This window comes from Mesoplodon bidens (genome assembly GCF_964165515.1).
Source record: "Mesoplodon bidens genome assembly, chromosome: 3".
Lineage (NCBI taxonomy): Eukaryota > Metazoa > Chordata > Mammalia > Artiodactyla > Ziphiidae > Mesoplodon > Mesoplodon bidens.
In genome coordinates this window covers 37,873,295-37,879,799 of record NC_138178.1, presented here as the reverse complement: position 1 = coordinate 37,879,799, position 6,505 = coordinate 37,873,295, and the positions used below count along the sequence as shown (strand labels likewise).

Here is a 6,505-nt window from a genome sequence, read left to right as displayed (position 1 = left end):
ACTAAGGCAACGTCAAGCTGCCGGTCCAGGTGAGCAAAACCTCGGCTTTTGCCCTTGGGTGCAGCGGCTTCTCACTTGTCCCAGGACTCTCCTCTATCTCTAGGATCTCCTAGAGGGGGATCTGAGGGAGCCCGTCTCCTCAGCGTCGGCTTCCCCGGGACGCCCCGCGCCTCCCCGGAGATCCCGGGTACCCAGGGACCCCCAGCGGAATCCCGAATGGAGATTCCTCTGAACTTTTGCTTGGGAACTGAGAAGCCTAATCATTTCCCAGCTCTGTGCCTCCGTTTCCATTAGCGACACCAGCTTCAGATCTTGGGAAGGAAATGGTTAGAGCAGAAATAAGCCAATTCATGGAGTGTATTTTAGCAGGAGAGCTGGGTAAAGTGAGAGAATTTTCTGTTAGGATTATTAACACTGAAAGAAGATTGATACTTAAGGAAATTCTAAAAGGGTTAACGTGAACAAAGTGGGGGCAAAAAGAGATTAAAATGAAATTGCACCACTGAACCTTCCTTCTGTGAGGGCTGAAGACATGAAGCCCTACTCATTCCATAGCAGTAATTTTATAAAATGTACAACCTATAGTCACAAAGTAAGGTCATCTATTTTTGTAATCTTTATTCCCGTGGTCAGGCCTGCCCCTAACATTTGCAGGCCCTGGGTAAAAGTACAAATAGAGACCCACAAACCATATGTTTAAATGTTTAAATCAAGGTAACAAATTGTTGAATAAGCTACATTCTTTTCTCCTACCTGGACAAATGTACCGTCATAATGATAAAGAAGTCCAGTTTCACATTCAGGATTCTTGGACTCCTTGGAATACCTGGAAACACGGCTGGAATATGGTACTGTGGGGAGAGCTGATCTCCAGTCCTTTCCCAACCCTTTCCACCCCGTTTCTGGCTCCCACTTACATCACTGAGAGGGGCCTTGCATACATAGTGTGGATACTCCAAGCCACATGCAAGTTCTGCCCATTATCCTGCAAAGCGCCATGCCTTGTCCACCTTTCAGGTCTAGGGGTGCCCATGTTAGCACCCATTTCTCTGCCCTCCAGAGAAAGCTGGGAAAGAGGCTCATGCAGAACCTGGCATCGTTTGGGCAGTAAATTCCAGGGGGTATAGGTACCCTGAACATGGTCTAGACTCCAGAAGAGGGGCAGTCTAGGCTTTGGGTGGGGATAGCCTCTTTACCCCACGAATTACTCATCCTTTGCAGAGGGGAGTGCCTGGAAGAGAGCCAGAAGTATTCTCTTAATTCATGTCCCAGAGCAGGGCAATACTGCAAGCAATAAGAATTTCAGTGCTAGCACTGTACCAACCACAGTGCTAAGCTCTAGGCCTAGGGCAATAGATTAATGAGGGACACAAGAAGAATGGGAAAGTACAACACAGTGATGCGTTAGATGATAGAGATGAGCACAGGGTGCTCCTAAACACAGATTTATATAGTTTGTTTTCTATACCTACAATTCTGCCTTTTCCACTGTATCATAAATTGAATCATTTAGTATGTAGCATTTTCTATCTGATTTCTTTCACTTAGCATAATGCGTTTGAGTTTCATCTATGTTGTGTATGTCAGTAGTTTGTACATTTTTATTGCTGAGTGGTATTCCATTGTATGGATGTACCATACTTTGTCATCTCTTTACCCACTGAAATACATTTGTGTTGTTTCCAGTTGGAGGCAATTATAAAGCTGCTATAAATATTTAAGCACAGATTTTCATATGAAACATGTTTTAATTTTTCTTGCATAAATATGTAGGAATGGGATTGCTGAATCACGTTAAGTGTATATTCAGCTTTGTAAGAAACTGCCAAGCTGTTTTCCAAAGTGACTCTACTATTTCGTGTTCCCGCTGAATATGGGATGTGAATATGTAGGAGTTTATCTATTCACCTACGATAAACATTTGGGTTGTTTCCAGTTTGGAGCTCCTACAAGGAGAGCTGTAATGAATGTTCATTTACAAGTCTATGTATGGACATATGATTTCAGTTCCCTTATATCACACCTACGAGTAGAATGACTGGCTATTGTGGTAGGTGTAAACTTAACTTTCTAAGAAATTGCTAACTGTTTTCTACACTGTACTATTTTACTTTCCCAGCAGCAGGTGGAAGAGTTCCAGCTTCTCCTCATTCTCGACAACACTAGGTATGGTCTATCTTTCTAACTTCAGGCTTTCTAATACATGTGTAATTATAATTTGCATTTCTCTGACGATTAACCATGTTGAACATCTTTTAATATGCCTGTTTGCCTTATGTGTATCTTCTTTGGTTAAGTGTCAATGCAAATCTTCTTTCCATTTTTAAAAAATTGCATCGTTTTCTTATTACTGAGTTTTAAGAGTTTTCAAAATATTCTGAACACAAGCACTTTATCATATATATGACCTACAAATATTTTCTCCCAGTCTTTGGGCTACCTTTTATTCTCTTAAGTGTCTTTTGAAGAGCATAAGTTTATTTTTGAAAGGTTTAAATTATCAATTTGTTCTTATAGATTGTGCTTTAATGTCATATCTAAGGAATCTTTGTCTAACTGAAGATTGCAAAGGTTTTCTCCTGAGCTTTCTTCTAGAAGTTTTATAGTTTTAAGTTTTATGTTTAGGCCTGTGATCTACTTTGAATTAATTTTTGTATATAGTGCAAGGTATGGGTTGGAGTTCTTTCTTTCCATATGGATATCTAACTGAGGCAGCATTATTTATTGAAAGGATTATCCTTTTTCCACTGAATTATCTTTGTACCTTTGTCAAAAATAAGCTGTCCATATCTTTCTGGGTCTAATTCTGTATTCTCTATTCAGTTTCATTCATCTATTTGTCTTTTTCTTTTTTTGTACCTCTTCATTTCCCTCACCTATTTCACTTATCCTCCCACCCCCATCCCTTCTGGCAACCACCTGTTTGTTCTCTGTATCTATGACTCTTTTTTTGTTTTTTTTTGGTTTTGTTTGTTCACTTGTCTTGTTTTTTTAGATTCCACATATAAGTGAAATCACACAGTATTTGTCTTTCTCTGTCTGACTTACTTCACTTAGCATAGTACCCTCTAGGTCCATACCTGTTGTTGCAAATGGCAAGGTTTTATTCTTTTTTATGGCTGACTAATATTCCATTGTGTATATCACATCTTCTTTATCCATTCATCTATCGGTGGGGACTTAGGTTGCTTCCGTATCTTGGCTATTGTGAATAATGCTGCAATGAACATAGGGTGCATATATCTTTTCAAAATAGTTTTTGTTTTGTTTTGTTTTCTTTGGGAAAATATCCGGAAGTGGAATTACTGGATCATATGGTAGTTCTATTTTTAATTTTTTGAGGAACTTCTATACTATTTTCTGTAGTGACTTCACCAATTTACATTCCCACCAACAGTGCTTGAGGGTTCCCTTTTCTCCACATCCTCACCAACACTTGTTATTTGTTGTCTTTTTGTCTTTTTTGATGCCAATACCACACTGTCTTGATTACTCTGGCTTTATAAGTCTTGAAGTAGGTAGTGATGGTCCTCTAATTCTTTCTTTTTCTAAGTTATCTTGGCTATTCTAGGTACTTTGCATTTTCATATGAAGTATAACATCAGCTTCTTAATTTCTAAAAAAAAAAAAAGCCAGCTGGGATTATCATAGGGATTGCTCTGATTTTATAAATCAATTTGGGGAGAATTGACATCCTAAAAAAGTTGAACCGGGCTTCCCTGGTGGCGCAGTGGTTGGGAGTCCGCCTGCCGATGCAGGGGACACGGGTTCGTGCCCCGGTCTGGGAAGATCCCACATGTCGTGGAGCGGCTGGCCCCGTGAGCCATGGCCGCTGAGCCTGCGCAGCGGGAGCCTGTGCTCCGCAACGGGAGAGGCCACAACAGTGAGAGGCCCACGTACAGCAAAAAAAAAAAAAAAAAAAAAAAAAGTTGAATCTTCCAGCCCATGAGTAAGGTCTCTCTCTCTCCATTTATTTAGGTCTTCTCTTAGCGGTATTTTACAGCTTTCAGGGTATAGGCCTTGTACATCTTTTGTCAAATTTAACCTTAAGTATTTCATATTTTTATACTATTATAAATAGTATAATAAAAAGCATTTTTAATTTCAATTTTTTATTGCTTGTTGTCAGTATGTAGAAATATAGGAGGTTTTTCTATATTGAACTTTTATCCTGCAGCCTTGCTAACCTCATTTATTAGTTCTAGTAGATTTTTAAAAAAAGATTACATCAGGTTTTCTCTATAGATAATCATATTGTCTGATTATAAATAAAAACAGCTTTACATAGTTCTTTCCAGTATGGATAAAACAGTCCCACACCACCCAAAAAAATTCCCTCATGCTGTCCTTTTTCAATAACATTAAATAACATCATCCCTCCACTTATAACTCCTGCCAACCACTGATCTGTTCTCCATTACTCATTTTGATTTTCAAGAATGCCTTATAAATGGAATCACTGCACATAAATTTTTAGACTGGTTTCTTTTATTCAGCATAATGCCTTTGAGATTCATCCATGTTTTTGTAGGTACCAGTAGTTCCCCCCTTTTTATTACTGAGTAGTATTCCATTATATGGATATAACACAGCTGGTTTGTCTATTCACCTGGTGAAGGACATTTGGATTGTTTCCCATTTGGGGTAATTATAAGTAGAACTGCTATAAACACTTTGTGTACAGGCTTTTTTGTGCCCACAAGTTTTCATACTCTTAGAGTAGATACTCAGGGGTGGTATTGCTGGGTCATATGATTAATATATGTTCAACTTTATAAGACACTGCCAAACCCTTTTCCAGAGTGATGGTATCACTTTGCATTCCTAACGGCCATCCATGTATGAGAGTCCGATTGCTCTGCATCTTCACAAGTATTTCATACTGTTAACATTTTTTTAAAAATTTGAGCCATGGTAATAGGTGTGTAGTAGTGATTGATAAGTTATTAAGAAATATTTCCTAATATTTTGAGGTTTTGTATACTTCTAAATATCTATCTGTTATTGATTTCTAAAATAATTTCTGTATGATCAGAGAACATAATTTGTATGACTTGAGTACTTATAAATTATTAAGACTTGTTTATGGCCCAGAATATGATTTTTCTTGATAAATGTTTCAAGTGTACTTAAAAAAGAATTTGTATCCTGCTGTTGTTGGGTAGAGTGTTCTACAACTGTCAGTCAGATCAAATTCATTAATAGTGTTCAAGGTTTCTGTATCCTTGCTGATTTCTTTGTCTACATGTTCTATAAATTATTGAGAGAGGGTATTGAAATCTCTGACTGTAATTGTGGATTTGTCTATTTCTCATTGAAATTCTATCAGTTTTGCTTCATGGATTTCAAAGCTCTGTTATTAGGTTCATTAACATTTAGGACTGTTATGTCTTCTTGATGAATCGACCCCTTTATTACAAAACATACCTCTTTATCCCAGGTAATATTCTTTGCTCTGAAATGTTCTACATATGATATTAATATAGCCACTCCAGCTTTCTTTAGTGTTAGCGTGGTACATCTATTTCTACTCTTTTAATTTTAAACTGTATGTGTCTTTACACTTAAAGTGGATTTTTGGTGGGCAGCATATATGAGTCTTTCTCCTTTATCTAATCTGACAATTTCTGTTTTTTGATTGGAGTCTTTAGACTATTTACATTTGATATGATTACTGATATGGTTAGGGTTTCCTATTTGTCTCATCAGTTTTTTGCCCTTTTTCCTCATTTTTACTTTTTTTTTTTTTTTTTTGCGGTACGCGGGCCTCTCACTGTTGTGGCCTCTCCCGTTGCAGAGCACAGGCTCCGGCCGCGCAGGTTCAGCGGCCATGGCTCACAGGCCCAGCCGCTCCGCGGCATGTGGGATCCTCCTGGACCGGGGCACGAACCCGTGTTCCCTGCATCGGCAGGCGGACTCTCAACCACTGCGCCACCAGGGAAGCCCGCTTGTTCTTTTCTTATAGATGTAAACATTATGCACACACAAAGTGGAGTTGATAAGTTGTAAATATTTTTGTAAATATTTAATTATTTTGATTTTGTGGGGGGTTTTTTTAGTCAGTATTTTTTCAAGTCTCAAACATTTCTGCAGGCCCTTGAAAAATCTCATAGGTTCTGGGCACTGTGCCTACAGAGCTCCTGGATGGGAGCAGGGGGAGTAGAGAGGAAGGAACAAGTTGGACAGCAAGGATTGGATAGTGCTTGAGCTGCATCTGATTGGAGGGGAGGGAAAAGGAACTGGAGAAGTTGTTGCTCCCTACCCAGCTAGCTTCAGCACAACCATTTGCAGAGATGGAAGAGCCAGGACAAGGCACAAGTCATAGGAGAACGGGTGTATTCTATTTGGGACAGAAAGCCACTCTCTTATCAGGAGGTGAAGAAAGGCAACAGGGTGCCAAATTCCATAGGGCACATCATCTTGAGCTGGTCTGGAAGATGTGAATAGTCAATACCTGTCTCTGCTAACACCCTTATTAATATGAAGAGCATATCTTAGAAATGTG

At 38.9% G+C, this 6,505-nt stretch overlaps 1 protein-coding gene across 1 annotated transcript in view; it reads left to right on the top strand.

Annotated features, from left to right (window-relative positions):
• Window positions 1–3: 3 nt before the first annotated feature.
• WDR93 (WD repeat domain 93) overlaps window positions 4–6,505 on the top strand; it is a 50,933-nt gene continuing 44,431 nt past the window's right edge. Inside the window, exon 1 of the mRNA XM_081227889.1 lies at window positions 4–29. The gene's annotated coding sequence lies outside the window, so the exon portion shown is untranslated. The remainder of the gene's footprint in view (window positions 30–6,505) is intronic.